The 13,410-nt window shown below is 37.6% G+C and overlaps 1 long non-coding RNA gene across 1 annotated transcript in view; it reads right to left on the reverse strand.

Moving 5' to 3' along the window:
• Positions 1-13,410, reverse strand: part of LOC124241542 (uncharacterized) — a 37,041-nt gene that overhangs the window by 10,821 nt on the left and 12,810 nt on the right. The window contains exon 3 of the long non-coding RNA XR_006889241.1: positions 1,502-1,623. This is a non-coding gene — a long non-coding RNA (uncharacterized LOC124241542). The remainder of the gene's footprint in view (positions 1-1,501; positions 1,624-13,410) is intronic.

The raw sequence follows: 13,410 nt of genomic DNA on the forward strand, positions 1-13,410 counted from the left end.
GAGATAGCAAAGCCCAATCAGGAGTGTACCTGTGTGTGTGTGTGTGTGTGTGTGTGTGTGTGTGTGTGTGTTAAACTGGGGTATTTTGATGAATCCACAGAGCCTAGAAGATGGGGCAAAAGGAATGGGGCCAGAGAGAGGATTTGTGATTCACTGTTGAGGACGAATTTCTAGAATCGTGATCTCATTAGATTTTCAACCAAGGTTAGGAACTTTGAATTCCTAAAACATTTTTAATGAGTTACTACTACTCGATGAGTAGGAGGAACATCCCAAGGAGAAGTATTGGTACAAAAAAAAGGTAAACCCAATATTAAGCATCTCTTTATCAGAGGCTGCAGGCAGTTTAACATGTGTGCGGCTGTTGAGAGAACCTCTCAAACCCCCACAGCATATTCACCAAAGTAGTTTTGCAGCTTGAAATCACCAGAGCAGATGCATTTTCTATGACCAGGACTATTACTAAAAATAACCTCCAAGTTCTTTGTTCCAGATGAAAGTGCTACTTGGGTAAATTTGAGCTTTCAAGTTGAAGGTGCTACTATTGTTACTTAGATGTGTTCTTCTTATTTGAGAGTGTTACTTCCTGTGGCGTGAGTGTTCCCAGATAACACTAGCACATTCTGCAGCTCTTTACAGAGAGAGGGGGGGAGAGTCTTATAGCCAAGACTGGCAAGTCTCGCTGGTTTCCAAGTCAAGGTCAGAGAGAGTGCAGCATTTTGTTGTGGCACTCTCTCCGACAGCCTCAACAGAGCAGATCAGCATGGTCACCCACTGCTGTCACTTTGGAGTGATTGACAGCTATATCGCTCAGTTCTGTGCTCTGATTCCAGCTTAGTGTCATGCAAGTGTAGGTGATTTTGTCTCCCACAGACCTGGACTCAAATTCTATTTTACTCATATTGATCACAAACTCCTTTAATCTAGGGTAGAATAGTTTTTACTTTAGAAATCTAGGCTTCATCAATTCTACCATAGGCAGTTATTTAGTTGTGTAAACTTAAACTGAATTTTTGGCAACTACCAAAATGGACATTCAGAAGTAGAGCTGCACACTAACCTCCCTTCCTCTTGCTCTCCATCCTAATTATTTTTTTTCTTTCTTCTTCTCCCCACAGCCCCCCAGTACATAGTTGTATGTTCTAGTTACAAGTATATTCTGTTTGTGCCCTAATTATGAATAACGGTTAACTTCTCCAACATATCACACTGTTGATAGATTTGATGATTCCACTGACTGATTCAAAAATATACTTGGGTAACTTTTGAGTTCCAAGCAATGCAGGCAGCTCTGAGGACTCACAAGAAATATAAAGAACAGTTTTACCCTCAGGCAGTTTATTGTCTAGGCACAGGAACAGAAAAACATACCTTTTGTGAGAATCTTTTTGGCCACGACTTTGAGAAAATATCTTCTCTCTTAAGTGTTCAATGAAGCCTTAAGAAAATATAGGTTGCCTAATAACATAGACTCTTGGATAACTCACCAAATATTATTTACCTGAGTATTTTTGGATAGCCTTTATCCAGACTTATAATGCTTCATTTATTTGTCCACAGAAGTCCTCACAAAACTGAAACCTCCATTCCTGGACAGCTGTTTTTGGAGTGTTCGTGGTCCCACTGAAATATAGAGGAATAAATGGTACTAGAAGGAAGTGGCGAAAGTGTCGGATATGATGTGTCTGAAGAAGATCTTCTTCAGGCATGGAGTGAATGAATAGGCTGTCACATCTCTTACTATTTCATTAGAACACAAACATAGAGCTCCTTCTTCAGGACTAAAAACTCCTATTGACAACTGAAATTGTTATAACAAGAACTCAAGACAGCTCAGGCAAAAGAATGGTCATTATGCTCTCTATGAGATCAAAAATAAAATGAAGCTAGACCTCTGTCTTAACAAATAATCTACTTTCTGAGCCTTCTTCCTCAGGCACTTCCAGCCACACCTAGGGACTCTTAAGTTATTGCACTTAAAGGCCATATTTTTATCATTAATTATTTTTCTGTAATTGATTATCTTCGAATTAATGGGTTTAGTTTAAGTAATTACAAAATAGTTTTCTGTTTCCTTGACTGTTTTACAAAGAATTAGAGCTGAGGATATTAAATGGTTTGAGGTACAATCAAGAAGTGACTTTATTGTTCTCTGGCCATTGCATTTTAATATATGATGATAGAGCTACTTTCGGTGCTCCTTGATGATAACTTCAGCATAACTTAGATTTCTCATCATTTCAGTTATAAGAACACTCACATTATGATTATGATGATGGAAAGGTAGATAGATAGATAGATAGATAGATAGATAGATAGATAGATAGATAGATAATTGAACTTTTAATTGGCCAGCCTCTACTAAATAAAAGAATCAATCTCATATGGAATTCATGGTTATTTTCCTCACTCCCATATATACTAGGTTTCTTGCAAAGATAGTGAAAGTTAAGCTTCAGAGCCTTGAACTTTCAGGGGCCCCTTGCAAACCCTGTACCTAATGTTGCATTTGTAATTCTGTATTCTGCTTTTTAAAGAGAGTTCCCCAAATTGTATAAGGCACCCAGACTCCTCTATCCCAGCAATTTAGGCCTGAAGGATGCATAACCTGAAAGATGTGTGGCCTGAAGGATATGTGGGAAGGAGGAGAGGAGCTAATCTACTCTTTGATTCCCCTCTTCTCCCTCACTTGTTTCTACTCCCCTCTCCTCCAAAGTTAGAGCAGAAGGGGAGACTTAGAAGAAAGAAGCATTTAATAGCAACGGTTGGTGGGTCACTCTTGGCTGTGGAGGGCCTCTCTGAGACAGGCATGTTAACGCTGGCTCTCCCTTGGGGTAGACTTACCCGACATAGGCAACACTGTCTCTAGATGACCTCAGATGACTTCCTACAAACGACCTCTCCCCTGGTTCCTGGCCCCTGCAGTCCACATCACAGCCTCATCTGCACAAATGTCAGGTCGGCCTCCTAGGTAGGGCACCTTTAGATAGCTTATGTCTGATCACCTGTTATGGCATCCACCTAGCTCACAAAAATCCTCCATAGCCTTACCTAACAGCGGTGGTATAGGATGTGCCACTGTTGCTCTCCCTTTCCTTGTCATTTCTCCAATTGTCTTCTTCTCCATCTACTCAGATAATATCAAGGGGCAGACCAGCCAGTCTACTGCATAGGCAAATATTCAACCAATAAATGAAATGCCAGTCTCTTCCATTTAGAAACACACCCAAATCTTTAAGAGTGATTTCTTTGGAATCCCTTTAACTTGGCTGAGTGGGTGGGCAATTTCTCCCCAGGCTAAAGAATTCTATTTTCACGAATTCTACTTCTTCAACCACTCTTAAATTTCTAGTCTTGTCTTTACCAAGCCTACTGGGAGTAATGGAGGGACAAATTTGGCTAGTTCCTGGGAATCTTAGAGATGGTAGCTAGATGCTTGTTTCATTATTTAGACTATAGCATTATCATTTACTAGTCAAGGTTTTTTCTAAAATACTGAGATAATAGGAAGAGTCTCATCCAAACACTCATTATAAAGCTTTTTATTAAATAAAATTTTTTATTGAAATTGTACAAAGCTTTAAAAAAACATATGGCAGAGTGGAGTTCAGTTGGCAGCAGACGTGAGGACTCACTCAGCTACTCATTGATTAACCCTTCCCTGGACACTAACGAGTGCCTTCACTGAACCAGACACTAACACACATTTCCTGCCCACATGGATCATCCTAATTCCTGCCATGTCTTTCCAGTCTCATGTCCTGCCACCAGAATACAAAAGTCTCTTAGAAGGTGAGACTCTAGTAAACGAAACATCGTGCTTTGCTGCCTGAACTGGTGTAAATGATTCCTATAACTAAAATTAGAAGTGCAGAAAAAGGAGTTAGTTGCTGGTGAAGGTGAAGAAGTGTTGTTTGTAGTATTCATAATGATAATAACCAACACATTCTCATGTAGAAAGATACACAAGTAGAATGGTTTGTTCAATCATTGAAAAATAGTTTATTGAGGGGCTGGCCCCGTGGCCGAGTGGTTAAGTTCGCGCGCTCCGCTGCAGGCGGCCCAGTGTTTCGTTGGTTCGAATCCTGGGCGCGGACATGGCACTGCTCATCAAACCACGTTGAGGCAGCGTCCCACATGCCACAACTAGAAGGACCCACAACGAAGAATATACAGCTATGTACCGGGGGGCTTTGGGGAGAAAAAGGAAAAAATAAAATCTTTAAAAAAAAAAATAGTTTATTGAAGAATTTCTATGCATTGTTTTATGCTAAATATTACTCTATTGTTCCTCAATAGCAATTTGAAACATTGTGATTAATACACATACGTGCACTACTTTCCGCATACAACAAACATCACTCTTCACGTATCATCAATGCTGGGCCTGAAGAGCAGAACTGGACAAGCGTGTAAGTATAACATTTGGAGATTTCACAGAGTATAGCATTAGGAAATTTGAACAGCACGATGAATTCCAAGTATTTCAGACAACTCATTCTCTGTGACAATTGTGATGAGAGATTCATCTGAAGTTCATCTATTGCCAAGTAATTTTTCAATAAATTTTGTTGAGAAACTGCTCAGTACATTAGACGTCAGCTTTTGAAGTATTGTAACTTGGTTCAGATAACTTCACTGAGTGCTATCTATGTTGCTTACCACTCTCTCCAGGTTTACACTGTTTGTGGCTCATAGTAGGTGTTCATTAAATATTTGTCAATGGAATTAATGAAAGAGTGAGTGAATGAATGATTGAACACAAATGATATATTTCCCCAACCTATTCATCTTCCACAGCAAACCTGAGGTTTTATTGGAAAAGTAGATAGGGAAGGACCTTACCATAATTTGCCAAAACACTTTTTATTCCTTGGCATGCTTGCCACTATACACAGGGATTATACACGTTTCGTCCAATTCTCACCTTTCTCTGAGGTTTGTGACTCTATGTGGCAACAAAGTTTATCTTCTCTCCAAATGGACTAGTCTCATTCCTGGAAAAGGTACCAGAGCAAAGAAAACACTTCCTTTCTACTAACTCCTAAGGAATGAGTCCATTTCAAACATGAAGGAATCTACCTATAATTACCTGTGTTTTCTATGCTTCTGGCATGTGGTTTGTTGCAGCAAAGGGAAATCAATAATAAGTAGAAGTACAAAACGTGGAACAGCTAGACCTTGCTCTAAAGCTAGTTGTAGGTTTGAACTTAGCTTCTAGCTCTCATTCAGGAATTCATGATACAACTGTTTAAAAAATATAATAAAATTAAGCAAGATTTTTACTGATTTTCTTGGAGAACGCAATGATGCAAAACAAAGAGAAAGTTTTCATCAGATTGAAAACTTTAATACTGCCACATATCCTTTATATTTTTGTAGCCTGTTCTTTATTTTTTAAACATATGATGAGAATCATAGATCTTTTAAATGGAACTTTTCAAAAATAAATCTCTAGTACCACATACATAATACTTAAGCCATGATGCTTTACATTTTTAAATAGTTTTTATGATGTTATTATCACTAAGATGGATGGGGGAAAATAAGACAATGAATAGATTTCTCTTGAGGACCATGCAACTTGCCCTTTAGTAAGTATTAGAGCTGAAACTCTTAAACCTTTTATAGACTTTCTTTTCTCCTCACGAATTGATGCATTTGTCTAAAACGAGTCACGTTATTACCATGGAGCTTCTCTGGCAGTGACGTGCCAGAATCACCATCTAGGCCTTACTGCCTGAATTGATGATATAAAGCTCTAGATTCTTTTCCTCCTCTCATGATGACCTACCAGCCTTCACCACTTCATGGAGCTGCAGAAAAAGAAGCCATGGCTCCAACACCTGGCTATTCTTGTGTATGGCATTGTCTTTAATTTCAGAAGCAGCTTGGCTAGTGGTGATTTCCTTTAAAATTCTACTAGTAGCCAGAAATAAAAAACGACCACTGTTTTTGCCCTTTCACTTCTCTGGGGCTGCACTCAAGCTATTACTCATTTAATTCAAGTATAAAAACAGAACCCACTAAATATCCAAAGTGAAAGTCTGGAGTGTGTTTGAGAAGTTTTTTCACCTCAGTCAAATGACTGAGTGTATTAATTCTCCATTTCACTTAGTATTTGCTAACTGAGGGAAAACAGGGATGGCTCAAGAAAGTCGTATAGTGATAAAGGCAGGAAAAATATATTGACAAGGAGAGGCCTTGCATGTGATGAAACTTGCTAACCTCAGTGAATGCAGTGATAACACCACTAGCTTAAGATATTTTAAACAACCAAAAACTACAGAGTAATATAATTTTCTGCAAATACACAACAGTGATGCAAACTGCGTTATCAAGAAAGCATTTTAGATTGTGTTTTTAAGGTTTTCCAAATTTTAAGACTTAAGTAGTTTGCCAGGGAACAATGTCCCTTATCACTCTCTGGAGCTAGCCAAACACTTTAAGCTGACTTTTTAACGGCATGAGCAGGATTTCCCTCCTCATGACAAGTACGATTTTGAAACCAAGAAACTTTAGTTTGCCCTTCAAGAAAAGTGATTTATAGGAGTTGGTGAGAGGAAAAAAAGGAACCCTACTTTACCCAAAAAGGAGACGAAAACCTTGCCCAAGGCAGCATTGTGACATTGCCAATGTGAGAAGGTTGTGAAATCCTGAGTGTATGTTTTTGTGGTGATGTCTGAAAGTACTGGTTACTGTACTGATGTCTCGCTATCATGCGTCTCTATTTCCGGATCTACTTCCTTATAATTCCTATGACAACAGGGCAATGAGTAGAGCAATGCACAGGTCTCTGCCTCAATTCTTCTGTTGTTTTCATGGATAGCTGGCTTCTTCTGAAGGTTTCCAAATAATTTTCTTCCACTTTTAAGAAAGAAAAGAAACTCTATATTTTCCTAATTAAACAAATACAGTATATTTGTTAAGGTCATTTAACCTTTTGTTCCATAAGCTCTCAATGTCTTTATTCCTCTAACCCTAGGCATCCACTAAAACCAGTCTCTGACTATTAATGTGCATTTTGCAAATAACCAACAGGCTAAATCACAGTAACTGAGGAAAATCAGGACAAGTCTAATGGTAGCCAAGCTCTGAATAGGACTTTAAAATAAAAATAGAACATGTGACTCAGAATACAGTACGAGTTCTTCGTCTTACAGATGTTCCCAGGCATCAGAGTCAGCGTGGGCTATGACACTGGCAAGTGTGGGCTAGATGGGTAAAAATTTGGAGAGAATGATAGGCTTTTTTTCAGACTCTCTTCCTATTACCTCGCATTACTTCACGTTTTACAGAATGTACAGAAAACTTTGTCTACTCATTTCTTATTTGCCTTAATAACAAGCTTTCAGGGAGCCTTAAATTAGTAACAGAATGGCCTCCCGCTTCTAATGGCATTTTAGGTTTACAAAACACATCTCAGGAAACAAGTGTCTGGCTTTAGTTGCTTGCTAGCTAAGTGTCATCACCTCGTGAAACAAAATTCACCAGTGATTTCTGTCATAACATACCATGCACAGGACCAACCAGACAGAAAAAACAGCATCTCTGACCATGGAAGGGACACAACAGAAACATTGTCATGATATTTATATCCCACCTACTCAGAAGACCAATCGAGAAGCTCCATATGGACTCCAGTTTGCCACTAGCCCACAGAATTAAAATTTCTTAACTGGCTTAAATTAAGAACTTGCAGATAAGTATAAAACTTTGCAGATATTTATGTTTATAAATCTAGGCAGTTTATTTTCACATAGTTCTTTTCATCCTACCTAATTTTCTTTTAGTTGACACGTTAGGCAAAGGAAATGCGTTCTTAGAAAGCTTATAAAAGAGAGGGCCAGGTATAATTGGGAAAAATAAAATAATGTCAAAATGCCCTGAGGTGCATTAATGAGAGAAAAAGTATCTGTCTCTCGTTTAAGACAATAAGCCTACGTGGAGGTAGACTGGCTGATTTGAATTATCTTAGGGGACTGAAACCCCTTCCTCTCACTTCTCAACACTGGCCAAATGGCAGGTGGTACAAGTCCAGTTCCCCAGCAAGTTCCTGTAAACAACACTGCTTATTTATAGACAGCTTCTCAGTACTGTTTTCAGGAGCTCAGTCAGACTGCAACTCAGAGCCACCTATCAACTGCAAAGAAAAATAAAAGCATCAAATCCCATCTTCAAAAATTTGCTCTACAGCTGAGACCAGGGAATCTGACACCCAGTGTATCTGTAGGACCCTCAGAATCATGACTGCGAACTGGTATAAAGAAACAGAAAGAAGCCCATGAGCCTCTGCCTTGGAACAAAAAAGAAAATTAGGCTGACAGCATGGAAATCTTCCAGCAGACCTAAGCACAATTTGATGTATCTACTTCTCCTCTCTGTTCTTTGTTCTTTCTGTCGGGTATTCGTGGGAATTAGCATGGTTGGAGGAATCGCTGAGCCTTGGTGTATAGATATATCAAAGTGGGGAATTGAGATGATTGAAATATTGAAGGCTTCCCAAAAAACCACTTCCTCTTATTTATTTATATAAGACAAATTAAAGTAATAATAATTTCAGTGATAATGCCTTCCTTTGAAATATATATATTTCAATGTACTTTCATTTATTCTCATAATTCTCCTTATGATATATGCAGCTATGTACAGATTAACTCATCATATATTTCAGACAGTAAATTCTTCAGTTGTTTTAATCCAGACTTTTGATGCATAAAAATAGTAGGAAGAAGATAGCTGCTTAGAAAGATTAACAATATGGCAGTTTTTAATGTAATGGCTAAATGAAATCCCTTCATACATTCACCAATTTTTATTCATTAGCTGTTAAATTCAAGGCATCTTATTTGCTCTGAAGTGGATACAATTGCAAAGGCATATAAATATAAGATTATATTTATTTAGTAACTCTTTAGTAACTAAATTTCACCCAAGAAATAAAATGCAAGCTCCAGTAAGGTAGAGATATATTTTCTCATTGCTGGCACACAATAGGCATGTATTACATGTTTATTGAATGAGTGTGTAAAACATAAAATCAAATAATTCCAATATAATGCAGGATATACGTCCAAACATGAGTGAGTGGCTATGGAATTTCAGAGAAAGGAGGAATCACTTTTAGCAGAATGATCAGTGAAGAATTCATGGAGCTGTAAGAACTGATAAGGATTTAAATTAGGGAGCAGTTCAAAATGGGGAATCATTTGATAGGCAGAAATATGAAAGGAATTCCCAGGCAGAGAAAACAAACAGAGTAAGACCGTATGGGGATGGGGTCGATACAGCATGCAAATAAGTGGCATCCAGGAGACGAGTTCAGCATGAGTAGATGGAGAAGTAATGGAAGAAAATGGATTGAAGCCAAATTACAAAGGCCCTGGTTGTTATACTGAGGACTTCAGCCTTTATTCTGGATCAGTGGACTCCAGGTCTCACGGAATGCTGAATTTTTCGAGCACTCACCACAAGGTACATATATTTGTGAATTAGGATTTTATAAATTAAACACATCACATTAACCTACTTATCTATCTATACATATATATAAAGACACATGTTAAAAGTAGAAATTTTTAAGTGTCCTATAGCTACTATACTTTTTAACAACGCATTACAAATATAATTAAATACTTATTTTGTACATATCTGCTTAATACATGTCATCTGTATACCCTGCTGAATTGGAATCTCCATGAGAGCAGAAAACTTGTCATTCTTATTCTTGCTATATTGCAAGAGCCTAGTGCAGTATTTGGCACAGAGTAGATGCTTGTTAATTATTTGTTTGATGAAGAAATAAATTGAGCTGCTGACTAACTGATCAAATTTCTTTTGAAGCGAGAATACACTAATCTGGAATCATCAAACATCCTTCACATTTCCCACTAGAGACGCACCATCTATCTATCATTTTCTTAGAAACGTAAATCTTCAGTCTTGAAATTACTAATCACAGACTCCATGTTTTAAAAAAAAGATGGAAGAAACAAAACTGCCCCATCTTGAACTATAACACTGAAACTTTCTTAATATGTTCCACGTTTTTACAAATTGAAGAAACAGCTGGTCTACTCAAAGCATTTTTTTCCCGCAGAAAATGGACTAACAAAGAAATATAAAATTCAGTGTATAATATCTTCATATAAAACAAAGTTTCTCAAAGTGGGTTCCTGTAATCCCAGGTGTTCCCAGTAGGCTCTTTAGTGGCTTTTATAGCATCAGGGTTGGAAAGAGAAGTCAGAGTCGGGGGGACTCCACACTATTACTTCAACCAACCATCTCCAATTTTCTCTATTAATATGAGTACTTTTTAATAAGACGCTCTTTGAAAAAAGAGCTTTAGGCAATTAAAATGATACTTTGGAAAATCACATTTAAAGTTGTGTAAATCTCGTAGAAATCCAATAGGTCCAGTTAATAACTGTGTAAAACCCTGAGCCTTACTAGTTTTTTTTGTTATGTTGTTTATATTATACCACACCTACTTTTTCATCTATGGTATTGTTGCTGAATCCAGAGTAATGTAAATAAATAAAACTAACACTCTAATTAAAGAGCAGTTTCACCCTTCTAAGTTTTTGGTGGTTTTTCTGTTCGCCTTCCCAAGCCCATCCCCTCCCTTCTATTTTCTACCTATCACCTGAACTCCCTTGTTAGTTGGCTTCTGGTTGGGGTTGAACCAATGAAAAGCACTGCAGGGAGATCAGAGTGTGGGAGGAGAAAAAGGACACAGCTCATTTTCCAATCTTTACCTGCGTTAACACTGCTTCTCTGGCAGTAGTTGCATTCCTTCACGGTTCTCATGGGCAGACCCTTCGCAGTTCCAGATCTCACTGGGTTCTAGAAACAGTTTTCTTCCTTTCAGTTCTAGAGGGTAACGACTTCCCACTTTTGCCAGTCTCCATGTCCTTGCCAGCCTTTGTTGGTTCCCTTCCCCTCTCACGTCTCTGTAACTAATCTCGTGTCTTTATTTGAGCCGTCTGGTGAATTATGTCTCCTATTATGAATGACTTGACTGATACAAAGGTTAAGCTTATTAAAATAGCAAGATCTAAAATACAGAAAATAAAAAGGCTGGATATTAAAATGTTTTTATTATTAACTCTTCCTTGCTGACCATGTTTTGTATACCATGTTACACAATTTCTTTTTGCCAAAAACAACGACTACCCTATTCTTATAGACTATGAGCAAATAAGAACATAGAAAAAGTGAATTTAATGTCATCTCAATGAATGTCCAGATTACCTCATTGAAAATGAAGGTTCAGAACTCCCCACTTCCCATCTGCATGCAAGCCAACAGGTAACAAGGCCACATAACTTACTCCACAAAGTCACGGAAGACTCAGGAAATGTCCCGGAAAAATTCAAAGAGCAACATCTATGCATGTGCACGTGCATACATTTTCTACACAAAAGCAGACTATGTAATAATCAGAAACCTAAGAGATGAGTCAATGACTAGTAGCAAAATATTTTCATCCAGGTATAAATGTCAGTTTACCACCCGTATTTCAGTAAAGTATAGCTGGTGAGCACCTTGATAACCGTAGCTAGCATTTAACTCTAAAAATTGTTGTCTCTAGAAACCCTGAGAAAAAAATTAATGATATGAACACCACGAAACTTTAACAAGACTAAATAAATAAAGAACATTACTGTATGTTTTGAACATATTCTTGAAAAGAGATCATAGAGAGAAAGTTTCCATAGAGCTTTTTTGAAAACATTGACTGGTTATTTTTATATAGCTGTAAAAAAAATTTAGCATTCCTCTTTACAAGGGAATAAAGAGAAAATTCTTGTGATGAGTTTTTAAGGAAATCTTGTTTCAAGAGAAACGTTCAACGATTCACTCTATTACTTTAGGAATACTTAAAGGAATATCTACAAAACGAAAATAGAGATTAAAAACAAAAGTGATACTTGAATATGAACTGGGCCTTAAATAATTACAGCACAAGCATCTCTCAAAATAAGAAGGAGGCCTCATCTAGATCTACCATTAGTGAATATACAGGCCATCTTCTCAGGTCAAAGAGTTGAAGAAAATTAGATTATTAGCTTCTGTCTGCCTTGAATTTACAGAATCCACATCAAAGAATACAAAACAAAACAAAAGGAACCCGCCAGACAGTTTAGGGCAATTTTTGTCTTTGTCAAGTAGAATCACAGTACTGAAATAGTAGAATGTCGCTGTGGTTTCTTCAGTGATGCACGTGAAAGATGGCTGTGATTACAAGAAATTTATGAGAAATAGCAGCATCCTGCCCACAATCCACCCACATCAAAGCGAGAGAGTTGGGATCAGAGGTGAACTTGCCTCCCTCGAGTTTGTATGGCAGAATGACCAAGACCACCATGACTCCATGGGTCTACGAAGTAGGAGACTGCTTATGCCCCAGATGTCACCAAATTCAGAGAAGCAGCAGTGGGAGATCAAATTACATTTTAAGGCACATTTTCAGTCTTGGGCACTGAGAAGATTGATTAATAAGAGAAGGAGAGCTCCTACATGAAAAAGAACATATGTCTTCAAACTGAATTATGTATAGAAACAAATCTCATGAGATATTAAAACCATGGGACCATTTTGCAATTTGATACAGCTAAGTTCTTCTAATCCTGTAGTAATATTTTTTCTTCATATATATAATAAATTCATTAAGGTCATCCCTTTATGCTACTTCCTAATTATGATGTGATCTCTATGTACTTTCAATCTGGCTTCCACTATCAGCAAGTAATTGAAAATCCTTAGAAAATCCTCCAAATTTTCTTGGCAATATTCAACATGATTGACCACCACTTCCATCTTAGAATTTTTTCTCCATTGGGATTGATGACAGAGTATAGCCTTGGTTTTCCTTCTATCTCCTCATCTTTCTCTGGCAGCTTTCCTCTGCTCACCTCCCAGATGGCAATCTGCCTTCAGTACATACTTTTAAATTGGAGAGTCAACTGCACATTTTGGGTCTTGAGACATGAGAGGAAGCAGTTTGCTTTCATTGTCAGAACTCCATCATCAACCGATTCCTCAAATTCTCATTGAGAGGGTTCTTCGGTTTTCTAAGATCAGGCAAAATAAAACCTTGCTTATAATATTCTCACTTAAGAGTAGTTTTGTTTGATTTGTTGTGGAGTGTGTGTGTGTGTGCACAAAAACAGTCTCAGGCAGACTCTTAGGCACACCGAAGAGAGCTTTTCAATTCAGAATACTTCTGTGATACATAAATTCATTGTAAAATTACATATTAAGCACTAACATGGGAATTTGTTAAATATGATAGGAATAATGCTGTCTAAGAGTTTTCAATTTCTTACCTAAGAAACAGTTAGTGCAAGGTTAATGAAACATTATAATTATCAGAAAAAGTTAACCTAGTACAGCCAACAAATTACC

Source organism: Equus quagga, chromosome 7 (genome assembly GCF_021613505.1).
Source record: "Equus quagga isolate Etosha38 chromosome 7, UCLA_HA_Equagga_1.0, whole genome shotgun sequence".
In the NCBI taxonomy this organism is placed as follows: Eukaryota; Metazoa; Chordata; class Mammalia; order Perissodactyla; family Equidae; genus Equus; species Equus quagga.